This window comes from Orbicella faveolata, unplaced genomic scaffold (genome assembly GCF_042242905.1).
Source record: "Orbicella faveolata isolate gen_17 unplaced genomic scaffold, um_ofav_v1 contig_35, whole genome shotgun sequence".
In the NCBI taxonomy this organism is placed as follows: domain Eukaryota; kingdom Metazoa; phylum Cnidaria; class Anthozoa; order Scleractinia; family Merulinidae; genus Orbicella; species Orbicella faveolata.
Genome location: NW_028301564.1, coordinates 5247689 through 5271544, shown reverse-complemented (window position 1 = coordinate 5271544; position 23856 = coordinate 5247689). Strand labels below are relative to the sequence as shown.

The following is a 23856-nucleotide window of genomic DNA, read 5'->3' as shown; positions in this document are numbered from 1 at the left end:
CTTGAACGCTCAAACGACACTGCTTCCCACGCACACGAACGACGTGAACCAGGATTTGGGCGCCATTGCGCCCATGTACTTGATGTTCGGCCTTCCCGATTTTTAAAATACGACAACAATACGAAATAACACTCGTGATGATTCATTTTCTTCGGGAAATCCCATGGGACCTCCGAAGTTTTACACTCGGGATGGTTTAACACGGAACGGTTTTCAACATAGTTGTTTAATGCGCATGGGCATTTAACACAAAAACGGTAAGGTAAACGGCATTCTCGTCCCCAGTGCTACTCGTCTTAAAATGTCGTTGACGAGTAGCTCTTGACGCACCAAAAAATTCGAATTTTTTCATTGGCTGACAAAAAATGAATGCGCAGCAGAAATGAAAATTACAAAGCTCTACGCATTCCATTTTACTTCCGGCCCAGATCGCGGCACCTTCGCTCAGTTGACACAGGCGCGCTTTACGAAAAAAAAAAAAAAAACGCAAAACAAATGGTGACCATTCCCGATCGATCCGAAGGAATCGTTAAAGTTTCCACGTAACCAAAGAAGTACGTCGCCTGCAACGATGTCATTCTCGATCGTAATCATCGTCCTTTGTTGTGGCAGCCGAGAAGGTGGGAAGAAAAATTAAGGTCGAATCGGCAGTGGGTTTCAAGAAACGTCTGTCTTCCTTTATGAAAAGCCCAAAAGGAAACTTAGAGCCAGGTGAAAAGACGAAGAAATATCACTCTTGCTAAGCAAATGTGGCACTGGAAATCCGAAGGTGAGTTTGTTTTTCTCTCTCTGAAAGATTAAGCAGATCAGATTCTAGCAGTCCAAAATGTATTGATATTAAATTGCCAAAATGAGTCAAAGGTCCGTGTTATAATACTCTGCTCCATACCTGGATGATGTAGCAAATGGTCTGAACGTGAAATTTGGTTTGTTTCTTCCATATATTGTTGTGTATGTATCTGTTACTATCTGTTAAGAAGCTTCTGCTGTTGTAGATATATATAATATCTGTTTTTTAGCTCCCTTCTCTTCATTATAGAGACCTCCCTTATAGTCTCCCCCCAAAAAACACGAACAAACCTTTTGTGGTCAGGCAAGAGTTTAGTTTGCTTTAGAGCCTCCACCCAAATTAATTTTTTTTAATAATTTACTTGTGGAAATGATGAGTAAAGGAAAATAACCATAGATAACCATAGCTGAAATTTGAGGCCCTTTCCTCTCTCCCCACTTTAGTTAGGAAGCAGCTGCAACTAGCAAAACTTTATTCTGTCACAATAATATTAATCAGTAAATAAAAATTTAATTTATCATCCATGCAAATAACTGTGAACAAATGTAAGAGACAATTATTTATAAATGTATAACTGATATTGAATCATCAGACTAGTGGGTTTCCAAATGTAATGTGGGAATTATCTCTACTAAAAACAAATCACACATTATAGGTGTACAGAGTTGCATTAATATCCCCATAAGAAAAATATCATAATCTTTTTGTTAGCCTTTGAAAGATTATTTATTTCCTACCATTATTTACTATTCTTTGTTAATTTTCAGACCATAATAGTGCCACATAAATTCCTTGAAGGATGACCATATATGGATAATTAAAATAGGAATGTTGCTCTTGCAGTTCAATAAATAATACTGAAAAAAAAGGAGGTGGAGATAGAATCACCGTTAATAGTAAAGCTATGCGGTTGATGTTCTGATCAACCACAAGATGTAGAAAGTATGCGTTTGAGATTTGTTGTTGCACATGGTTGTATAACAGGCTGGAGAGCCTTATTACCATGAAGTAACACGAATTGTAAAAGAGCAATGACATTGCATTATTTCCCATTCATTTTGTTTATGCAGTTTCCTAACAGAAATCTTCCATAATGTACACTGAGGCACACCAATATGAATCACTCTCTTCACATCAGGCACCTCTACATGTATACCAATGCCAAATACTAATTTTATAGTTACATCATTTTAGCTGTATTATATTTTTGGCAACACCATATACTCATATGGGAATACTGAAATAAATCATTGTTGTTGTTGTTGTTGTTGAAAGCACCCAAAAGATTAGGCTTTATATAAACTGGTTGAAAGGTATAAAATGAACAAAAACAATATAATAATTATATCAACAAAAGCAGTGGGGGGTGGGGGACAAAATGGTGGGAATAGCCCTATATCTAGTTTTGTAATGTCTGCAGCCTTTTCTCAAGCGTGAATGTACAAAAATCTTCATTAGATATTCTAAATACGCTAATTAAAATTGCTGCAGAGTTATTATGGAAGCCCCCAGCACACATATATAACTACTCAATAACAACTGGCACAGGACTTTTATTTTTTTTCTCTGCATTTTTCTTAACATGGTAGTAACCACTTCAAAAGCCAATTGCTACCCTATACCCTGGTTACCCACACATATTTTTTTATTCTTTCCATAGCCATATGCAAAATAGATTTCTCTTCTCATATTTATTTAATTATAATACTGATGTAAATTAATTCTGTAAATAATGCACAATAAAAGTTGATTGATTTATTTAATTTGGCAGTTTAATGATCCGTTGATTGTGTAAGACCCTTTTTTGTAAAAAAAAATAGAACAGAATGTGGTCACTTGAAAAAATGAGGACACGAAAGTCATATGAAATTGAGCACCTTTATTACATTCCTTGCAAGGAAACATGAGCAAAACTCCAATACAACAAAACTTTCCTGAGTTCAACAGATTCTTACTCTGCTGCAGCTTACAAACCTATGTAAATAACCAGGAAGTAAATAGTTCTTACCATTAAGAAATTTTCCCTTTATCTATCAGCAGGGCCTATATTTAAATCCTCTGGTTAGTGATGCAATTTCCACGGCTGATTTCCACAAACGCTTCCGTGTGGCCATAAACAAATTTTACCGTGTCATCGATAGACGTAATACTTGCCGTATCCTGATTACTTTCCTTGAAAGCTTTAACAACTGCACCTCGCTCTTTAAACTTCTCCTTTTCATCGAATATGAAGAGAAGAAACAACAAGAACACAGCTATCGATCCCTGAATTTTTCTAGACGGTCCACCACAAAATGCACCGCGAAACCCGTTGGTAAAATATTACACAAGCTGGCAATCGTGTTTGAAGCGGCGGCGGCATTTAAGGTCGCTTTCTACTCTCTTTTTAACTCTAAATCACCTAACTTCAGCGAAGTAAAATCACATGTCAACGTTCCGATCTGTTTACATCTGAAGAATACACTCTATTCCTCTCTCCCCTCCTCGGGATTAGTTTCTGAGCATGAGCAGATATGCAGGTCAAAATTACGCATGCGTTACCGGATGTCCGTGATTTACGGACATCCGGTAATGGCTGCTACCAGAGCCCTCCGTTTCTCCGACCACGTGACCAAAAGAAACGGAGGCTCTGGGGACGAGAACGGGTAAACGGTTCCTTGCAGCAGCCGCAGTGCAAATAATTCAGGCGTGTTGAGATAACTACTCGTACATAGGTACATGTATTTCTCTCATCTTTCAATCTCACACCCGACCACCTATCCCATAACTAGGACTCATAGAACAACCAACCACATATAAAACACCGTTTATCTTGGTTTACTTTGGTTCAGCACGGTACAACGGCTGATTCCAGTTTATCATCTTCATATAACTTGATCATGAACTCTCCTCCATGTTTTACATTGTTGTATCGTCAAAAGCTCTGTTCCTCGCGTTTCTCTGCAATCAATAATTCGTGCCGCTTCACAAATGGTTCTTACGGTGCTCTTCACCTGTAAAAATACAACGGCAATACTCTATTAACGACTATACAAAACTCATCAACTGTAGCATATTGTCTCGATGTAAGACCAGTTTCTCAAAACTAACATTACAGAACATGTTAGGCTATAAATACGATAATTAATATTTCGCACATGGGGGGAAGGGAAAGGCAAAACACCGACCCTTCCACTAAATACTTGTGGTCAAATTTAGTGTGGCCAGCTAAGGGAAAAATTGGACATGAAGCCACTTAACTTTGCTTGTTGCGAGTGGAAAAGAGCAATATGAAACGCAACACATCCACTGAGACCCAGGGAGAGAGAAAAATTGTGGCGCTAAAATTTTGAAAGAACAGCTGAAGAATCTGCTCTTCCTGCCATTCTTTTAAAAACTTTCGTCGCTTCATTACATGTTTCACCGGGTTTTCTTCATCCCGCCTCCGAGTATGAATACATTAGAAACCATGTCAGAAACTTTCTAGTATTTTAATAAAAATGACCCTAAGCATGGAAAGCGTTTTTTCTTTTCATATACTTTTGACTAAACCAGACGGCAGATTATATTAAAGAAACCGGTCTCTCTTTCTTAGTTTGCGACTTTCACTAAAATAACATTTGATAATTTCTCCAGCTACAACCTGTCACGTTTAGCAAAACTGCTCGGGTAAAAGGTTCTGAAGCGGCACAAACTTTTTTTTCTAACTGTCTTGTTCTTCCTGGTACGGTTCCACTGAAACAGTCAGCATTAGTAGTCAAAGCTGTCAGCAGAAAAAGAGCTACAAGAACAACAGCAGCTTGGGACTTCATTCTTTGAATGCCTGAAAACAACTACAGTGAACAAGTGAAGATTTATCTCTTTTTATTTCTTTATTTCTTCGCCAAAATTAGGCATTATACGGCTGCAATTTTAAAAGGGCGGTCGATTGAAATAGCCCTAGGTAGATAAAATCTCGACTTTTCATTTCTGTTTTCGGCTTAAGGTCATTCCCCAGTATTGCATTGCGCATCCCTACTGCGCATAATTTCACGTGTGATTAGCGCGCGCGCATTAAAAAACGGCGGCTTTTTCTCTACAGCGGGACCTCGCCATAGAGGTTGTCGCGCTCCCGAACCGAGTCCTAGTTGATAAGTATCGATCCGGAGTTCGCCGTGATCAACCACACAACTTCTGGTTCTTGATTGTTGGTTTATTTGTTGAATTGAAGTATGCGGTGAGAACTAAAATTACATAAATGTGCATTACGCAACGAAATAACCAAACGAGAGAAAATGATATAAAGTGAAAGAGACAACAAAAATGAAGAACTTACCTTATAATCCTTATAATCCTTCTAGGGCGGGTAACACAGTAAATATCTAAAATATCTCCAAAATATCTCCTCTAGCTGAATCTACACCTCGTGTGCGTTTTCTCCTTCCCCGAATACAACGATCGGGTTTCATTTAGAAAATACTATAAACGCAAGGCTTCTTATCCGTCACAGAGGTAAATCGTCATTTTCTCGCGAACGAGTTTGGTGACCTATCATTTTTTCTTTTGTGTTGAATTGAGTAATAAATTTCTCTGTGTAAAATAGATATGGACCAATTCCTAGTGTAGAACAAAAAGCAATCGTCGAAAACATGAATTTAGCAAGCAATGGTAACTACAATCATGGTGCTGTTATAAGGATTTATATGGGTATAAACGAGGGACTTTTGCTCCTAAACGAACATGGGGACCCCTCATTTTTATTTCAAAATTTAAGTTCCTATGATATAAACAATCGATAGGCAAAGTTTCACAAAAATCTCAGTGCAGGTTCTATTTCAGCGGAATGACCTTAAATTGCTTTGAACTGAACATAAAAATAACTCGATTTCAGAGGATTGCTCTATATTAAACAAGAGGCCCTGCTGCGTGTAATCTGACACGCGAAATGTCTTGCAAACTTTAGAGTCGTCAGTGGCGCCGAAAAGCAACGACAAAACAAACCGATATAGTCGAATTTAGAATCCCTAATAGTAATCGTCTTCCTATACCACCAACAGGGAATAAAACCCATGCAAACGCAAAGTCTAAGGTCAAAAGTTTGAATAGTTCTTACACAAGGTAATAGAGTGGTAAGACAATTGTTTTTCTGATCATCAAAATGTAAAAAAAAAAAAAAAAACCCCCAAAAAAACCAAGGTTTAAAAACATAGAAGCCACATCATTAAGAAACTGATCTTGTGCATGCGGAAATCTCCCCTCTTTCTTTCCAACGAAAGTGCTAATTAATTATCAATAAGAAACATGTCGCGTCATTGAAGGGTTGGTACATGCCGAGGTGCCATGTCTTATTTTGTGGCTAAAAGCGCTAATTAATCATGAAAAATTCTTCATCGGCAACTGTAAGTATTTAATCTGTGGAGGCCCTAAATGCCACGTTATTTTCATCGCCTCTACTTAATCCAAAGGAAAGTAATATACAATGGTTTTAAATAGGGTCTCTTCCTCAAACCAAACTGTGCACGCCATAGTGCATGGCAATAAAACACTAATTACCACCACCTGAAGTGATTGACAACGGTGTGAGAGTCCATTTTTGGCGGAAGTGTATATGCAGATGAAAGGGCTATTGAGTTATATGAAACCGGATTAAAGAAATGATATTTCCAAGGATATTTTTCCACAAAACAGATTCAAATAACACGATAAAACGAAGAACTATCTTTTGCGTCATAAACGCCATTGAATTCATACAACTGCCACATAAGATTTATTAGATTTAATAATCTTTAGTTCTGTTTCTTTGTTAAGATAACCCAGAATCTAAAAAATAAAAATAAAAATAAAATAATGCTATCTCACAGTATGCAATCCGTACTAGCAACACGGGACACCTCAGTTCACAACACCACCAAAATGTTCACTGGACCATTTTAAAGTAGCAATAAAATATCTAAACTGTCAGATGCAAAGTCTCATCTATATTAAGGTTTCCTTTTTGAACTTCTAAAGAAAGAAGTAGTTGTATTTCTGAATAATCAAAGTCAAAACTTAAGGATTCCAGAAGAAACTTAACTTTGGAAATATAGAAGCCCTATACCATTAACTTAAAGCTGTTTTATATGTTGTCATTTGGACTCTTTCTTTACATGGAAAGTAGTAATTACCTATAAAAGGCTATCTTTTACAGGTGTCTTTTTAAACATTTTGAGGACTCTCTCTCCTTGCAAATCAAATTAATTATAGAAAGACGACGTTTTAGAAACACGTATTTTACAGCTTTTTGCTTCACTCCCTTTTTTGTCCGAAGCCTTGTTTCTGCTTCCTGCAGTTCCTAACCTGACGTGGTGCGTGTAGAGTGCTCCAATAATAAAAACACCTATTAATCATTAAAATTACCAGTTTTATAACCTTTTTGTTAAGCTGCCTTTCGCGGGGGCAACTTGTCTCTACTACTTACGCGTTATCTTTCAAGCTTGGTGTCAGTTCAGTTTATGGCGCTACTTGTGTGATATCTATTTTCTTTCTTCACAATTTTCTTTAATGTTGACTACTATGAATTTCGTTAATGCTTGGCCAGTTTTGTTCGTTTAAGTCTGCAGAAAACTGCAGTTGGCCTAAGGAAACATCAGCTTTCAGTAGAGCTATTTTAAACCACACTTTTTATTATCCTACTGTAAACTGAGGGAATTAATACTGTGGTACAAATAAAACCATTTTACCCTATCGGAAGGAATTAATAACGTCGTTAATTTTGGACGCCAGGATTCTTAATTGGTGAAAATTTCAACTAGTATTCAGTGTAGCACAACTCGTATGAAAAAGTAATACTGAATACCATGCTATTTTCATCGCCTGCTTAATCCAGAAGAAAGCCGGGTGACAAATAAACAATGATTTCAAATAGAGATTGTTCTTGAAACCAAACCGTGCATGTCGTAAGTTAGTGTGAAAAGATAGATATCTCAATGTAGTGATTTTACTTCTTTTTCCTTATTTTCTTTCACTTCCCTTTTGAGGATGTTGGGATTTTTAGATTAGAAAAACCAGATTACATTCTTATAGTTATTTTGATTCTCCTGTTTTCCTGCACAAGCTAAAAGAACAGTACTTATGTGTAACCAAGAGACCATGATCTTGGTGTAACTTGTAAACTTTCATCAACGGAATTTAGTTAGACTGAAACCAGATTAATGGAAGAACTGTTTTCGAGTCATAGATGTTGTCGAAAACAAAACGAAACAAAAATAATAAAATTAATCTTAAGATTTTATTGCTTTGTTACAATAATCCTTAAGGTTACAGTATTTGTGTCACGATCATCTTCATATAACGTAGTCTAATCAGTCCTTTCTATTTTCATGGCTATTTCTCCTGTTCTTCGTTGTGTTCCTCAAATGCTCTCCTTTCCATTCCCCCACATGCGATACTTCTTTTAAGTTTAACAAGATTCTTTGCTTCTCTCTCAACCTGCCAGAGAAAATAGCCCATTTCCGACTGAGTTGGCTTTTGCCTCTGCGTCAAAACGAGTCTCCTTGCGAAAGCATTCATTTGAAACTGAGTTTCACCTACAGGTTCACTTTTATGGAAATCAAACCATTATGATATGAAAGGTTTTGCACGAGCACTCGTTTTGAAAGAGAGGACCCAAGATATGAAATAATACGTTGGTTATCTATTATAAAAATTCAATTCACAGAAACACCGTTCAGTATCTCAGTTTAACACAACTTTTTAGCATAAACTGATACACCAGGACAATAGGTTATTTCACCATAATAATTTCTACGGAAGCTATACCAACTGAGCGAGGAGGCCAAAGATACATGAGGCCTTATAAAGTCTCAGCTTGATTAAGTTTTTAAATCCATAACGTATAGTTTGATATTCAAAGGCTTTATAAGCTTCGAACTTTTTGTTGTTAGTAATGCAGCAAAACATTCTAGTCTGTTTCAGACTCTGTCGCCGCTTTCCCTGACGCTAAAAATTTGAAATCTCTTTTCTTAAAGTTGCGTTGTCCAGCTTCAAATCTCTTATGTTTATCAAAACTTCGGGGAGCGATACAAACCTTTCTTTCCAACTCTCTTTTCTTTCCTGGAATAGGCCCCGAAATGCCGTGACTATCAGTAACGAGATTTGCGAGCAGAAAAAGAATGGCGAGAATTACAACAGCTTGGGCCTTCATTCCTTCAATGCTTGAAAACGATAACACTAGACAAGTAAGTACTTCGCTCCAGTTGACTTCCTTAGCTTGCTTACTTTCTCTTTATATAGTTTTAAGCGTCAACATTATGTTAACACGTTTCCTTCATTATCATTCCATTAACAGTGGGCTCAACGCTGGGTAAAACGTTTTTCTTGAATTAGTTTATTAGCAAGCAAATGGCTTAAAACTGAATGTATTCCCACTCGACATTATGAGGCTAGTCCAATAACAAAAAATTAATGTCTTTTTTTCTGTCGTTAATTATAAAGAGTCTATAAAAACTATCTTATGAAAAAAATCATCTATTTAAGAACCTTCTTCCTTAATCGCTTTTCGTGAGGCAAACAAGGCAGTGTCAACCTCACATTTAATGTCACAAGGTTGGAGAAAGATCTTTATTTAAATATAACTACAAATATAATTAATTGCTTTGGACCGTTTAGATCCGCTTGCTTATGTAAAAATCTCTTCTTTAACTTTATTATAATACTTTTTATTGTCGATAACTTTTTAATGCCTGGCCATTTTTGTCCGTTTTGTCTTCACTGAAACATAAATTTCCTGAAATATCAGCTCTAGAGCTATTTTTGAACCTCACGTTCGCAAACTCATTGATAATTAATCAACCTTAAACAAAGCGGAAATCATGACCGTGACGATGTTTGGATATCTGATCTTAATTAGCATAGATTTCGTTTTCTTCTTAGTTTTAGTTTCGATTGACAAGTTTTATCAAACACTTAAGACCGTGTTTGACCATATTTCCAAAGACCTCGAACTTCGTGAAAAATACTCCACTGCGCGTCGTATTTTTAACTCTCCTGCGGTGTTTGAGAACGTGGCCAAACACGGTGTTTCGTGTTTTAAATATTACGTCTAACTCATTGGTGTATTTGCTAAGTAATTTTTAATACTAGTAGCAATCGCAGATTAAAGAGTGCGTTCGAGCATTGGTAGGTAAAGCAAAAATTTTCGGAACACCATTTTGTACCTGAGCTGTTCGGATAGACGTGAAATTGGCCCCCCTCCAGTAGGGGCGAAAACAAATGAATTGATTACAAAGCACGTACATACTCTGACAAGCCTTTTGCGAACAACATTTGAAGTGGAACGCCCGTACACTTGGTCACTTGTAAGATCGTCCGTATGCCATCGTTCATAGCGCACACTAAATTTTCCTCTTGATATTCTTATATAGTGATATACATTGTAATTGTTGAATTTTTAGCTCCTTTTTAAAGTGTCCATACGGCCTACAGGGTTTTTGTGGTTTGAGTGTCTCTATAACTAACCAAAAAATAAATTTTGATCCTTTTTTTGCCATGAAATCAAGCTTTAAATTTCCCGCTTCGGCCACGCCCTATGAAGTTGACCGCTTAATGAAAGATTGGTGATGAATGACGTCACTTCAGGAACATTTCAAAGGTTCATGTTTTTATTTGCTTGCTTGACGACCGCATTGTTTCACCAACTTCGGTTTGTTTGTTTTTTGTCGACGAAAACTCGTAACTACTACTGAAACAACAGTGACCTGAACTAGCACGATTTGGCGATTCCTGACTTGACGTCATGACCCATTCAGAAACCCAGACTCTTTTTGCACTGACTCACGGTCAACTTCATTGGGCGTGGCTCAAGCGGGAACTTTAAAACTAGATTTCAGGGCGTTAAAATGTCGGAATCCAATTTTATTTTTCTTAGAATACTTTTCTACACATTCTACTAAATACCAAGGTTTTTTCGCTGGGTAAGGACCACGCGGAAAAAGTAGATCTTTGCAAGGGCTATTGGAATCCACAAAGAAAAATGGGGGTAGCAACGCATTTTTTCGAGATAATTGCCCTTGAATCTCAACAAAAATGCTGACATCAGCATTTTCCTGAAAAAAGAGGGAAAGGATATTTCTTCACAGATTTCCATAGAATTCGCCTTTACATACAGAAAAGCAAACACATTTGAAAGATCTTTAAACTACATGGTAAATGGTGACAAAAAACATTTTTGATATGTTTTTAATAACAAAATCGTTGCAAAAGCGCTTTTATCGTATCTGACAGCCTTCCTCTGGCTCAGCTAAAATACAGTCTAAATACCTTTTGCTCACAACCAGAAACTAATCACGTGTTGAATAGACTTGCCACTTCCATTTCAGTACATAAAATGTAGGGGTAACCACGCGTTTTTTAAAGTTATTGATCTTTTTTGAAAACTCTTACGGTGCTCGTTACATTTTTTCCTGTCACCTCCCCAGTAAGTGAGACATTTGTGTATCTCGTACTTGTTTTGCGCGCGCACTACACCATCTGCAGGTACATATTTACAGTTGGATTTCAGTATAATTTTCAACAGATAATAGCTACGTTTTCAGCTGGAAGACGTAAACAGTTTGTGGTTAGCGATATGCTGTCATCCTGGTGTTCCTGGATTAAGTACAGGTTCATTAAACTTGATTTGGTCACAGTAGGAAAATTTTGTTTTCATTTCAGTCGTGTACGTGATAGCGTAGTTGATTGCGTCAATTTCAGCCCCAGCGCGCGCGTGGAGCTAAACCATGGCTTGCGTGATGCGGAGAACGTGTGCGCACTAACAAAAGTAGGCACCACCCTTAAGGGCCCATTAACCGATTTATGCGCGCGCTCGCGCGCGTTGCTAAGGAGGTGAGATTTCACTTCCGGTTACTTACGTCAGCCTGAGCGCCGAAAATAAAAACAGCTCAATAACTTGCAAATTCGCTTACATTTGAGATGTTTTTCTTTGGTTTTCACAAAATGCAAAGTAAAAAAAAGTACAAGCAAACACAAAATAAGAGAAAGACAGAAAAACAAGAGCAATAGAAAGAGAAAAACTAACTCCATGCGGCTTTCTTTGATCTTACCCAAGTGCGATGGTAGTGTACATTAAGGTAATTCCTCTGAAATAAAAGATGCAATAGATTTTTGTTCAAACTTTGTCCACTGAATATTTGTCATATGATAACTTCAATTTTCAAATAAAAAAGGGGGGTGCCCATGCTCATTAAGGAGCAGTGAGGCATTGAAAATGCCTCATTTTGGCATTATTTAATGCTTATTATAAGAACGCATTCCCAGAAATTGTAAAATTTTTGTGAGCCCAGATTCATAAGAACACGCATTAAACTACAGTCAATACATTGTGTCGGACACAAATTGTACACATTGTGTCGAACACAAATAAACATTTTAAGTTTGATTCAGACAGAAATCTAAATCCTTGATTAAAAATTTAAACCAAATTTCTTGACGTGGTTACCGACAGCAAAATAGAAAAGACCACAGTTTATCTGCTATTTTCTTATTTATTCAATTTTCAGCAATAGAAATTAGATCAGTCTTTTCTCACGCAAAGCTTATGATTAGTTGATCACAATGACTGGAAAGAAAATTGGGGTGCCCGTGCTCGTTGGTGAGCTAGAGCCATTTTTCAACTGATAGAGCTCAGTATCAAGGCAAATCCATCATGTTTTCAATATGCGCGTGCACGAGCGCGCGCTAATCGCGCCATAAATTATGCGCAGTAAGGATGCGCAATGCAATACTGGGGAATGACCTTAAGCGCGCCCTGATAGGGTAATTTCCAATATACATCGGGCGCACTTCCGGTTTCTTTAAATGCTAAAGGAAGCGCGGTTTTTCATTCAATGAAGCCTTTTTCAACGGATTTCGATCAAAGCCAACGTTGGAAAGATAGCTATGCATTCCTTTTTCAAAATCATGCTTTTTTCAGAAAATTACGAATTTTTTAATATTTTGAAATTCTCTCAAAATCTGACCTTTTAGAAATGAAACAAAATCTATGCATAGCGTAATGAGGATTTAAATTAAAATATTAAATCAATGAAAAAAATCCCGATAAAGTAATTTGCCTGGGAGCCTTTGCGTTTTTTCGGTATTAGTCACATGATCATGGGCGTGGCCTGATGACGTCATCACTAGTGTTACTAATCATGAAAAAGTTAAAACACATGCAATAACTCTGAACTAACCAAAAATGATGAGGTTATATGAGAATAAATTTTCCTTAGCAACGGCTCGAAAAGATCGGTTAACCGGGGCCCTTAAAAGGCCTAGGGGAAACGTCGAACCCAAGTCGCATCGAATAAATTAAAAATAGGTGCAACAAAGAGTCGACTTAATTCCAGCTTGGTAACAAACGTCGAACCTGCGTCGATCCTATTTCACAAGTTGCACTTCATTAAAACACGGGAATAAGCACGTGTCCCCGTGCTATTCACTCGATGTGCGGTTAGTTACTGCTAGGACTTGCTAGCGAAATGCCGAAATACAGGGCTCCTCGGGCCTTACTTTGGCTATTAATTGCGAAAAATAGAAAGAGAAGACTCGTATTACATAGAGCTCTGAGAATAGTGTGTCAGTGACGACAGCTGTTGCTCCAAGTGGCATGCTTGACCGTGTTTTTGTTATAGCGAACAACAATGGAGCAGCGGTCTTGAGTAGCGGTCTTGAGCAGCGATCTTGAGCATCGGTCTTCAGCAGCGGTCTTGATGTCAGCAATAACTTTCGATAACGCGCCATTTCCGGTAGTGCAATTGTCTTTCTACAGCGCATGCTCATCAGGGGGGAAAAAGCGTTTGGCAGATGGGGGAGGTTTGCCCAGTCCATCACATTTGGATCAATTATTTTGTAATTTGCATGATAAATAAATTGAGTTCAGCCCACGTTTAGAGCGGCGTTTGCTGAAACGGCGAACCTGTGTCGCATTATCCGACTTAGCAAGTCGAACTTATGCTAGAGTCGACGAATTATGTTCGACTGAGATTCGACGTTTGCCGCAGGCCTAACCAAATTTTCTCCTTGGGTGGCACCTTGCATGGGTCCTTTGGTCTCGTTCGTGCTTGCCCCTTTGGGTATTATATCTTTTCTTTCCTTTATTATTCTTTTTTTTTCCTTAGGGTAGTTTGTTTTTACGTAATTATGTATAAGATAGTTGAAACCCAATAAAGAAATAAAGTTAATTAAAAAAATAATAAAAAATAGCCTTAATACATGTTATAATAAACTTTCCATATAACGCGTGCTCTGATTGGCTGAAAGAGCGTGCTTTATCAGAGAACAGAACACGGGTTGATGACAGTAAGTTGGCTTTCAAATTTTTACTTCGGAATTTTGACAAATTTGCCCCAAATTAAACATCCCCTGTGATTCAGACAAACGCAATGGAAACGAGCTATTTGTCTGTAGTAAATAGGGCTCACAGAGACCATTGTTAGCAACAGTAGTGTTAAAACTGTACTAAAATAATAAGTTTTGCTAGATTCCCGCCGACAAAACACGTAGCGAAATAAACAAATTCTCAACCTAAACAGTACTTCGATAAAAGACATTATATTTGTTACGAAGGCAGAAATTATACTTAAGAAGTAAAACAACGACGGAAAACAACAATTGAACTGTCTCTGTTTATGATGAGAAACTTTATTTTTGTAAAAATGCTCAATTGCTCAAACAACACTTACATGCAGTGTAGTAACGCTCGTTCTCCGGTCATCTCAGCGAAGTGAACCGACGAGTGCTCAGTGCAAAGCTTGCTCTGATATTCTCTTCTGTGCTCAGAGCAGAACCAGTGGGAGTCGTTTAATCTTTCTAACTTTTACGTTAGTTCGGGCAATCTTGCTGCATGCGGCTACAAGCCGTAAATAACTGTAGCTCCTTTCAAATTCAACACGGCATTTCGCATATTCATCCGCAAGCTTTGAGCTCAGCGTTTCATAATTTCCACTGGAAAAGTGCACGTTTTCATGGGCCACAATACGGCCGGATTCCTCTGGACTATAAACCTTCACCTGCCTTTAGATCCGTATTTAAAAATTAACTTAAAAGCGAACTTTGAAGGCATCGTTCTTCTCTCGAAAGCCGCTCAGAACTACTCGAAACTGAAAGCTTAGCTGAAGTCCAGTTTGTGATGGACAGCTGTCGCTTCGTTAGCCTATCAAATTATTTGAACAATTCTAACAAGGATTTTGATTGGCTTATTTTAGCGTGCTTTATCACAGAACAGTGCACGGCTGACGCCACTTTTGCTCGTTTGGAAACTAAAGTTTGGTTTGAAAATTCCGCCAAATGCGTGGGAAAATTATCGGATTCTTTATCATAAAAAAAATAAAGAAGCCTCGACTGTGTTCTGTTCTGTTGTAAAGCACTTAGGAAGCAGTAGAGCACTCAAGAAGTAGGGAAAAACACTCGACTACGTCTCGTGTTTTCCCCTACACTTCTTGAGTGCTCTACTGCTTCCTGCGTGCTTTACAACAGAACAGAGCACAGTCGAGGCTCCTTTATTTGTTAATTTGTTCTCACTTGTACATGTATTACGTAATATTAGTTACGAGCTGTAAAAACACAGACTGTAGTCGGCGGGCCGCATTTATTCCGCAATCGGTGTTTTATATACACGAGTCCATGTCTTATATCCAGTCCGTAATGCTTAGTCCGCGTCCGTGTTTTACGCCCAGTCCGTAGTCCGCAGTCTGCAGTTCGCAGTCGGCAGTCGGCAGTCGGCAGTCGGCAGTCGGCAGTCGGCAGTCGGCAGTCGGCAGTCGGCAGTCGGCAGTCGGCAGTCGGCAGTCGGCAGTCGGCAGTCGGCAGTCGGCAGTCGGCAGTCGGCAGTCGGCAGTCGGCAGTCGGCAGTCGGCAGTCGGCAGTCGGCAGTCGGCAGTCGGCAGTCGGCAGTCGGCAGTCGGCAGTCGGCAGTCGGCAGTCGGCAGTCGGCAGTCGGCAGTCCGCAGTCCGCAGTCCGTAGTCCGCAGTCCATGTTTTATACTGAACGTGTAAATCGACACAAACGATGCTTGTTCCGTCGGTATGTGAGGCGACGTGCTTTTATCACCAAAAGTTGTTTTCGAACACGACTTTGAATCGCCTTGGCTTTGGGGTAACAGCTACAGGGCATTTTGACTTCCGAACAAGTCATGTGGAAAGATCATATAAATGCCTCTCATTTGCATCACTGCTCGCAAATTTTGGTCATAAGTAGGGTCAGAGGTTTAGGAAGCGCGCCGCACACCCCCACCCAATTTTTCTGGGTGTACCCCCGGGCATCACTGGTAGTATACTGTAACATGTATGTGAGCCAATTTCGGGTTTTTACCTTTGGATTACATTGCTATACAAATTAGAAACCTTAACCTTGAAAAGGGCTATTTAGTTCGATGAAACCTAAAAATGAAATCTCCAAGGAGATTTTGTTTGGTATTTTCACGAGAAGATCCCAAACAAGACGATAAACGCAAGAACTATTTCGGCGTCATAACCTCTTTAAATATTATTTTTTGTCACGATAATCCAATATCTAGAAACAACAACAACATTGAAACAGTGCCATCTTTATACCGTATGCAGTCCGTACTAGCAGCAGGGGCACCTGATTCACGACGCCACTAAAATATCCACTGGACCCTTTTTTTTTTAAAAAAAAAATCTAAAACTGTCAGATGCAAAGTTAAGTCTCATTTATATTAAGGACTTCATTTTGTACTTCCGAAAAAAAATGTCGTATTTTTTAAGAATCAAAGTAAGTCCGGCGAAAGGCTTCCAGAAGTTACTTAAGTTTGGAATATAGAAACCCTTGTAAAAATCTTGTACATGTGGCATTTCCACTAGCTCTTTTTTTATATGGAAAGTAGTAATGTTCTTAAAAAAGAGCCACCTATTAAATGGATGTCATTTAAAACGTTTTGAAGACTCTTCCTGTATGGAAATTGCTTAATTTTAAAAAGACGGCGTTCTAGAAACGCTTATGTTACAGCTTTTTACTTCATTGCTTTTTTGTGACGCCTTGTCTCTGCCTCCCTGTGGTTTCTAACCTGACGTGCGTGTTCTTCTAATGAAAGGACCTACTAATCGTAAAAATACCAATTTTATACCTTTTTGTTAAGCTGTCTTTCGCGGGGCAACTTGTCTCTACTACTTACGAGCTATGTTTCAAGCTTGGCGTCAGTTCGTTATGGCTCTACTTGTGTCATAACTCTTTTTCTTTCTTTACAATTTTCTTTTATTTTGATTAGTATGTATATTCAGGGGTTAATGTTTGGCCAGTTTTGTTCCTTTTGAGTCTGCAGCAAACTAGCTTGCGGAAATATCAGCCTTAGCCAGACTGTTAAATCACCAAGTAATTTCAAGGTCAATCTGAAAAACATCGTACTGTAAAAATATTAAACTGAACGAATTAATAAAATCGCACTAAAATTGGTGAAATCTTCAACTAGTATGTAGTGTGATGTTTTTGCTTTCCCTTTCTTTCACTTCCTTGTTGCGGGTATTGAGTTATTTAGTTTAAAAAAAAAAAAAAAAACGAATTACATCCTTATAGTTATGTAGATTCTCCTGTTTTTCTGTATAAGCTGAAAGAACAGTATTTATTCGTTTCGCTAGTTTATGAGGCTGTTTCTTCGGCTGAATTTAGTTAGATGAAACCAGATTAATGGAATAATTATTTCGAAGTCATAAACGCTATCGAATTCACACAAAACCACACAAACTTTTCAATTTAATCTTTACATTTTATTTGTTTGCTATGATAATCCATTAGGTTACAGTATTTTCGTCATCCGGGGTGATAATCGTCATATAACATTGTTTTAATCAGTCCTTTAATTATACTTGTTTATTTTCCTTTTTCTTCATTGTAATCGTCGGATGCTTTCCTCTCCAGTCCCCCGCATGCAACGGTTCTTTTAAGATCACGAAGATTCATTGCGCCTCTCTCAACCTGCAGCTGAAAGGAAAACAACCAAAGAATTAGGAAAATATGTTTGAGGTATTACCAGAGACACTTCGTTAACCTAAGGATCCAGTATATGTGCTAACACGTTTGGGTATTACCTTTCCGGTCTTTTTCAGATCAGGCCTAAGCTTGGAATATCCCTTTGAATATTGACTAAACTAAAACATAGTTAAAGAAAAAAAACAATCCCTCTATCTTCAGCCACTGCTTTCCCTCGGAACACTCAAAATTTATTATTTTTTTTCAATGCTATGTTACCCAGATTTAAATCAGTTGTGTTTATTAAACGTTTGGGGAAACGATAGTACGATACAAACCTTTCTTTCCAACTCTCTTTTCTTTCCTGGTAGAGGCGGGCTAAACGCGTGACTATTAGTAACGAGATTTGCGAGCAGAAAAAGAGCGGCAAGAACTAACACAGTTTGGGCCTTCATTCCTTCAATGCTTGAAAACGGCAAAAGTAGACAATCAGTATTTCGATCGACTTCTCTTAAGTTTGTATGGGTAGAGATATTTCGCTTTATTTTCTTTTCATGGAAAATTAAGCATCAAACTTCCGCTATGAAATTACCAATATGGGTACAAAAGAAGATCAGCCCTATCTAGATTACATGGTTTTAATTGTATTTTTGGGCATCAAAAACGAACATTATTCTACCTCGAATTCAAATGATCACTCTTTAAACGACAGGCTATACTGGGTAAATTCTGACATGCGCCCTAAAACACACTCGTCGTGCAACCTTCTGACAGAGACAAGTCTATACTCGAGTCCAACTTACGACGACTTGCAACTACTTGCGAGTTCGTTTGGCCAGGGCTTCAAAATAAAGAAGCCTCATCATTAGGAAAGTGATCTTGTGCATGCAAAATCTGCTCTTTTTTTTTTTCCCAAGGAAAGTGCTTATCAATTACCGTTTGGAAACATGCCGCTTCCTTAATTAAAGGTCTAGTTTGTTAAAATCGGTACATGCGAAGGTATCATAAATCATGGAAACGTCTTCATCGGTCATTTAATTCAATAATTTAATTTAATTATGTTTTGTAGGAAAACTTGTCCTTGCTTAAGAGTAATATCATGTCCCGATCTAACTTCCTTTAAATATGGAATAATTTTGTGTTCTAAACTCAGCAAAATTAATGCTAGTGCAAAATACAGTTTCGTATCACAAATCCACTCAAATTGCATGATTATCGTGCTAATAAAATGGATGGTTAGAATTTGTACAATCGAACATTTTTAACAAGTGCCTTAGCACTGCCTAAGCTAACAAAATGTAAGGCAACAATCTGGCCGCCCGAGAAACTTGTTTATTTTTCCTTTCGCTCATTGATTACTTTTACGAGCGATGCAAGAATCGAAGTGGAAACTTGACAGATGATTTCCTGGGGAGATGTAATTTAATTCAGCGGTAAAAAAAAAGTTCTCGATCCATACAGGATTGAAACATCCTTGATCTCAGTTCTAAGTACCTGTACAATGATTCTCATCGATGAGTTTCGTCACATAACTATAGGAATAAAATTGACCCTTTTGCATGAATTCCATTGTTTTCTATATATGTAAAAAAAAAAAAGATTGAAAAATTGATTTGAAAAACCGTCTTATTGGTGTTGTTTCACGGATACCCTGACATTTAGGTATTTCAAACACTGGACTCAATACGGGAGTGATTTAGGTGATATTTGAAAATTCTTCAGGGGAACTCCAAAACAATACTGATAAAACCGGCGCCTTTTACAGCCCCACCTTATACCAAAAAAAGGTGGACAACAATTTTTTGCTTTCAGTTAATATCCAAGTGGAGAACTATAAAGCAAAGCAAAAAAGTCAGTCGATGTTTTCGAATTTTCTCCGTAGATTTATGGGGTATTCGAGTAAAACTTTATCACAGGCTTATATTTACTGCTTTTTATGTTGTTACGCTTTTCCTCTTTTCATGTACTGTCCAACTAGGAAACTGTCTCTATTTTTATGAAGATATTTTCAAGGGGATAAGATAACGAAGAAAGTCATTTAACTGTTTTTGGTCAAATAACCTCTGCAGAATAATTGTCGATCATGAGAGAAAATCCGAAGTGCACTCTGACCTTGCCGCTCTCTCAGAATTTCACATTCACCGTATCATATGAATTGCTTTTCTCCTTTACGCTCTCTCCCTTCTTCTTGCATTCCCAATTTCTACGAACCAAACAAAACGGTAAACTGCAGATATGTCTGTTTCTGCGTCATAGATGTTGTCCAACTGACACAAAACCAAACAAAAATAATTACTTTTACATTCCTTAAGTTACACTTTCTGTGTGGTGATTATCTTAAAAGCAGCCCTTCAGTTTACATGGTTATTTGTCCTTTTCTTCGTTGTAATTGTCGAATTCTCTCCTCTCCATTCCTTTGCTTCTTTTCACTTCCGGGAAGTTCTTTAATTCTCTCTCAACCTGCCAGAAAAAAAAAAGTGCAAACAGAAGAAAAACAAAATGTTCAAAAAAGGATTCAATTCCCAAGAAGACTGTTTCTCAGTGGTCCAGTTTTTCAAACATCCCTTGTTCCCCCCACGCATATAGGTACTATAGCTTCATTTCGTCTGCCATGAAAGCTAAATTAGCTGGTTAAAGAAGCCAAACATACACAATTTTAGAGAATGTTAGAGGCGTTGTTAGACACATCCCATCAACAATACAAAAACACACGTTTCTCAGTTAAACAAAACTTCTGTTTTAATATTCAGTGATGCATCACCCATGCATGCCCATAGGTTATTTTAACCAGAATAATTTTTACGCGGAAAGCTATACCAGCTGGACAGACAGGCCAAAGATGCATAAAGCCTCACAAGGTTAAATTCGTATCCTAAATAACTTTTTTAAGAGACCAAACTAGCATTCATTTGATAACCAAACAGTTCAAAACCTTTTCTTGGTGTTCCCGTTTTCGTGGTGTTCCTGGACTAATGCATTCACTCTCAGCCACCAACGTTGTGAGCATTAGAACAGCAGTAAGAAATACAACAGATTGGATCTTCACTTTTAAACAACTTGAAAACGACTGGTGTATGGACAACTCAGCAGTTACTCCAGTTGACTGCCTTAGCTTGCTTGTTTTCTCGAGCTCTTTATATTAATTATATGTGTGAGTCGGAAGAGTCAATATTACATTACCGACAACTTCTTTTACAACTCGCCGTCGGCCTTTCATTAATTAAGAAATCTTATACATGCGGCTTCTCTACTCTTCTTTGACATAGAAAGTGCTAATTAATTTTATAAAATTACCTTTACTGCGGATTTAATTTATAAACTTTTACCTTTTTTGTTTTACAACTTGTCCCCGCCTCGCCATAATCATTTTTGCAAATCTTATACCCGTGGAAAGCTCGATAATTGAAAGAAATACCAACTATAAAACCTACCTTATGGAATCATCTATTTTTTAATTTTTTTTTCCCCTAACTGGTAATTTCAGTGTAGGGCAACTGGTTTCGTCCTTGTAATTAATTTGTTTCGTTTAATGACATTTTTTTATTTAATATAAATATAATCTTGTAGAATACTTTGGCGGCCTCGTCAAAGAAACCGACTTTAACTTGAGTATTTTCGACAACTTGCTTTCTGGCTAAAATTTCAACCGAAATTCGTCATCTTTATTGTGTTAAATTACGCCAAATTACGCCAAAAGAAAAATAAAGTGAAAGCTGAACTGACTTGATTTTTACATGGTTGAGTTTTTTAATGCTTTAAGAGTGAACAACGATTTCTTAGTTGCAGACAACATTTGAAAGTGGAGTAAAACACTTATTTAAAGGTACATTTTGTACAAGCTGTAACTCCGAAAAGCAGCTAGACAAGTTAGACAAGATCATAAGATGCTGGTTGCCAAATTTTCAAACGATAGCTCAGTCTTCTCCATCCACAGAGTGCTAATTTCATCTACTGTCTTATTAACAGTGACTTTTCACATGGAAATAAACTTTTTGAAAAATACGCCTTTTCAGGAGACCAAAAGGTATAGCTTGATAAGCGATGGTTTCAGTCCAAACCTTTTCTCGCAACTCTCTACAGCGCATGTTCATCGGGGGGGGGGGGGGGGGAGCGTTTGGCAGATGGGGGAGTATGAATTTTTGTGACGTTTACCCAGTCCATCACATTTGGATCAATTATTTTGTAATTTGCATGATAAATATATTGAGTTGAGCTCGCGTTTAGAGCGGCGTTTGCTGAAACGGCGAACCTGTGTCGCATTGTCCGACTTAGCAAGTCGAACGTATGCTAGAGTCGAACCAATTAATTTGAATCGAACTTAATTGCGGCAAACGTCGCACCATTCATGCGCCTATTTCCGAAAATTAATAGGTTCGACGAATTATGTTGGACTAAGATTCGACGTTTGTCCCAGGCCTAACCAAATTTTCTCCTTGGGTGGCACCTTGCATGGGTCCTTTGGTCTCGTTCGTACTTGCCCCTTTGGGTATTATCCCTTTTCTTTCCTTTATTATTCTTTTTTTTCCCTTAGGGTAGTTTGTTTTTTACGTAATTATATATAAGATAGTTGAAACCCAATAAAGAAATAAAGTTAATTAAAAAAATAATGAAAAATAAAGCCTTAATACATGTTTCCATATAACGCGCGCTCTAATTGGCTGAAAGAGCGTGCTTTATCAGAGAACAGAGCACGGGTTGATGACAGTAAGTTGGCTTTCAAATTTTTGCTTCGGAATTTTGACAAATTTGCCCCAAATTAAACATCCCCTGTGATTCAGAAAAACGCAATGGAAACGAGCTATTTGTCTGTAGTAAATAGGGCTCACAGAGACCATTGTTAGCAACAGTAGTGTTAAAACTGTACTAAAATAACAAGTTTTGCTAGATTCCCGCCGACAAAACACGTAGCGGAATAAACAAATTTTCAACCTAAACAGTGCTTCGATAAAAGACATTATATTTGTTACGAAGGCAGAAATTATACTTAAGAAGTAAAACAACGACAGAAACAACAATTGAACTGTCTCTGTTTATGATGAGAAACTTTATTTTTGTAAAAATGCTCAATTGCTCAAACAACACTTACATGCAGTGTAGTAACGCTCGTTCTCCGGTCATCTCAGCGAAGTGAACCGACGAGTGCTCAGTGCAAAGCTTGCTCTGATATTCTCTTCTGTGCTCAGAGCAGAACCAGTGGGAGTCGTTTAATCTTTCTAACTTTTACGTTAGTTCGGGCAATCTTGCTGCATGCGGCTACAAGCCGTAAATAACTGTAGCTCCTTTCAAATTCAACACGGCATTTCGCATATTCATCCGCAAGCTTTGAGCTCAGCGTTTCATAATTTCCACTGGGAAAGTGCACGTTTTCATAGGCCACAATACGGCCGGATTCCTCTGGACTATAAACCTTCACCTGCCTTTAGATCCGCATTTAAAAATTAACTTAAAAGCGAACTTTGAAGGCATCGTTCTTCTCTCGAAAGCCGCTCAGAACTACTCGAAACTGAAAGCTTAGCTGAAGTCCAGTTTGTGATGGACAGCTGTCGCTTCGTTAGCCAATCAAATTATTTGAACAATTCTAACAAGGATTGTGATTGGCTTATTTTAGCGTGCTTTATCAGAGAACAGTGCGCGGCTGACGCTACTTTTGCTCGTTTAAAAACTAAAGTTTGGTTTGAAAATTCAGCCAAATGCTTGGGGAAGTTATCGGATTCTTTATCATAAAAAAAATAAAGAAGCCTCGACTGTGTTCTGTTCTGTTGTAAAGCACTTAGGAAGCAGTAGAGCACTCAAGAAGTAGGGAAAAACACTCGACTACGTCTCGTGTTTTCCCCTACACTTCTTGAGTGCTCTACTACATCCCGCGTGCTTTACAACAGAACAGAGCACAGTCGAGGCTCCTTTATTTGTTAATTTGTTCTCATTTGTACATGTATTACGTAATATTAGTTACGAGCTGTAAAAACACAGACTGTAGTCGGCGGGCCGCATTTATTCCGCAATCGGTGTCTTATATACACGAGTCCATGTCTTATATCCAGTCCGTAATGCTTAGTCCGCGTCCGTGTCTTACACCCAGTCCGTAGTCCGCAGTCCGCAGTTCGCAGTCCACAGCCCGCAGTCGGCAGTCGGCAGTCGGCAGTCGGCAGTCGGCAGTCGGCAGTCCGCA

The 23856-nt window shown here is 38.1% G+C and overlaps 2 long non-coding RNA genes across 6 annotated transcripts in view; both read right to left on the bottom strand.

Annotated features, from left to right (window-relative positions):
• Positions 1-7996: 7996 nt before the first annotated feature.
• The window catches only part of LOC149102739 (uncharacterized), a 33501-nt gene continuing 17641 nt past the window's right edge, over positions 7997-23856 (bottom strand). Inside the window, exons 1-2 of one of the 2 annotated variants that reach the window (XR_016201867.1) lie at positions 8814-9073; positions 7997-8215 (exon numbers count right to left, since the gene is read on the bottom strand). This is a non-coding gene — a long non-coding RNA (uncharacterized LOC149102739). Of the gene's footprint in view, positions 8216-8813; positions 9074-23856 lie in introns of those variants that run through there. The other variant, XR_016201868.1, reaches the window with a different exon arrangement.
• On the bottom strand, positions 17464-21767 carry LOC110066570 (uncharacterized). 4 transcript variants are annotated; one of them, XR_016201866.1, is made up of 3 exons: positions 21746-21767; positions 19984-20147; positions 17464-17699 (listed from the first exon to the last, which is right to left on the bottom strand). It is a non-coding gene; the product is annotated as an uncharacterized LOC110066570 (long non-coding RNA). The 4 variants fall into 4 exon arrangements; XR_016201864.1 differs by lacking the exon at positions 21746-21767 and adding an exon at positions 20620-20859; XR_016201865.1 differs by lacking the exon at positions 21746-21767 and adding an exon at positions 20620-20858 and having other exon boundaries at positions 20048-20147.